Source organism: Athene cunicularia (assembly GCF_003259725.1).
Source record: "Athene cunicularia isolate RWA chromosome 26 unlocalized genomic scaffold, athCun1 chr26_part1, whole genome shotgun sequence".
Lineage (NCBI taxonomy): Eukaryota > Metazoa > Chordata > Aves > Strigiformes > Strigidae > Athene > Athene cunicularia.
The window spans coordinates 281,361-284,132 of NW_020799136.1; positions in this window are offsets into that span (position 1 = coordinate 281,361).

The window sequence follows — 2,772 nt, forward strand, 5'->3', positions numbered from 1 at the left end:
AAAAAAAAAAAAAAAAAAAAAAAAAGAAGCTTTGGAGATAAACAGAAGCAAGAAGCAGGGCGTGGGCGTTCGCTGCTGTTCGACTGAATTGAGTTGTGTGGAGGAAACTTGGGGTCCTGGCAGCACCTTCGCGATTTAGGGAAATAAAAAGAGCATCTAGAAGGAGGCGGCGTTGAAGAGACAGGACAGTCCCCTCAGATTCGGGCTGATGATGCTTCTCTTCGCCATGTCCCAGCCTCTGGGGGACTCGTGCCCCATCTGCCTTTTCCCTGCCACGGACGCTGGGCGCTGGGATGGGGGTGATCCCCTGGGCACGGGGCTGCAGCCCCGTGGAGCGAGGACAGGCAGGGGCCGGGGCAGCGAGGGGCTACCGGGGGTCCGTGGGCAGATGCAGCAGAGCTGGGGGTGGGCTGGGTGCTGCAGAGCTCACGCGGGTGCTGTCAGCCCGTGAGCAATAATTAGTGATGATCAAAGCGGCTTCTTCCCGACAGCCCTGAATACGGATGCTGGGAAATCTCAGTGAGTTCTGGCTGCTGGCAGGGAGAAAACAACACCCGCTCCTGCCTGTGGGCAGGTGTCTGCTGGGGCTGAGCTGCTCTCAGCACCCCCAGCAACAGTGGGGTGATTTTGGGGGGGCTGGGGGTGAGTGTCCCCATGGGCAGGGCTGTGGGGGGGGTGTCTCTGTGTGTGGGGGCTCCGCTCCCAGCCTGGCAGCGACCAGGTCTCCATCGCTGCATCTCTGCAAGTCAAGAAGAGAGAGTTAAGGTGAATAAGGAGTCTGGCAGCTCCTTGGGGACGGGAGCAGGCTGAGACAGGTGATGCTGCAGCTGCTGAGCCACCCCAGCCTGCGGTTTGGCCCCTCCTGCACTGAGCTGAGGCTGTCCCCACAGCTGGGACACCCGTGTCCCTGCCAGGGGCTCCCTCCCGGTTCATCCCAGCGGAGCGTGTCGCTGCCTGGAGCTGGCACTAACCCCCTGCGCTCGAGTCAGAGGCTGGCAGACCTCTGCTCCCATGCCCCTGCCTGCATTTCCCTCCTCGGAGGCACCCACAGCGGGAGGGCTGGCTGAGACATGCCCTGGCCTCGCTACATGTGGTTTGATAAATTCTTGCTTTGTTTTCATCCGATTTCCGCCGGCCCTCTCCGAGGACAGTGTGTGCGGGCTGATCGGAGCGCAGACAACTGCCAGCTGCCTCCACTCCATCATCCCCAGCGGAGAAGGCACCATCCTCCTGCCCTCGGGATGCCTGTTCGCTCTGGGAGAGGCTGTTTACAGGACCCAGCTCCTCTCGCCCGCTGTCGCCGGCTGCAGCGGTTCCGTGGGTGCGCGAGACGCCTCCACGCTCCGCAGAAAGAAGGAGGAATCGATGGCAAAGCCCTGCCCGGCGCTCCAGGCCTCCTCCCAGCCTCAGCCCCCCGAGCAGAGGCATCGGAAAAGCCCTTGTTTGCCCCCAAACCCATTCCAGCAATTTCCCCGCTCACCCCTGACCCCCCTCCACTTGCTTAGGGCTTGCCCCTCGGCTGCATCCCCACCTGCATGGCCCCCAGAGCCCCCCTGGGTGTTTGTCATCCCCCTTCTCCTCTCCATCCTTCCCTTTGCAGTTGCTCAATGGAGCGTGTTGTGTTTGGGAGCCCCAGGACCTCTCCCTGGCTCTTGGGAGCAGTTTTGTCTCTGCCCTCAGAGAGGGAAACCGCTGCTGAGCTGAGCCCGACAGCCAGCCCCGGCTGCTGCGGGACCGTGCGGCAGGAGCGGGGAAAACAGCGCCCAAAGCGTGGAGGGGAAGGGCTGAACCGGAGCCACAGGTCTGCTTTTGGGGGTGCTCTCTACACTCCCACCACGTGCCCCCTTTGCTGTCTGCAGGCAACCGTCCTCCCATGCAAGCACGCTGCGGGAGCATCGCAGGATTGGGGACACGGGGCAGCCCCGGGGCTGTGAAAACGCTGGAGATCGCAGAATCCCAGAATCCCGGAATCATTCCGGTTGGAAAAGCCCCTCGGGATCATCGAGTCCAACCCTCAGCCCCACTCTACAAAGTTCTCCCCTACCCCACATCCCCCACAGCTCATCCCAACGGCCCTTAAACAGCCTGTTCCATTCTGACCACTCTTTCTGGGAATTTTTTTTCCTAATGCCCAGTCCGACCCTCCCCAGTTCCTATTTCCCCGGGAAGAGCCGGACTGGCTGCAGCTCAGCCCCACACACGGCATTCGCTGCCCTCCTTCAGAGAGGCGAGGAGAGGAGAGGGGGTGCCCAAAGCGGGGCCAAGCTAAATACGGGGCTGAGAAGTAGACGGGCTATTAGTCCCCATGAGTAACCTCAGGGAAAATAGCTCCTGCTATAAGGATTTCCTTCCCTACTTTTTCTTTTTTTTTTTTTTTTTGAGATTTCTCCAGCTCCTGCTCTCCCTGCTGACAGCCAGCTCCCTCCCGGCCAGCACCGCGCTGGAGGGAGGGGTTGGCTGCCTGTGGCTTTCTCCCTTTTCCCTGCAAGGCCGAGATGCTGATGTGTAAGCTCTGGGTCTCTTTGGCTCCCCAGGTCCTCCATGGCTGAAGCAGCGGCTGCGGGGAGGCGGCAGCCAGGAAGCCGCCCCTATAGACACCGCTATACTCCTCTGGGCTCCTGCATATACATTTCCACTGCTGTCTGCTTGTGCTGGAGCAGGAACGTGCATCTCCGAAGCAGCGCGGGGATTAATGGGCTGTAAGGAACAGGGCAGCTCTCGCCACGCCGTCCCTGGCCCAGCCGGCAGCGGGTGCAGCCCCGAGCCAGCTCC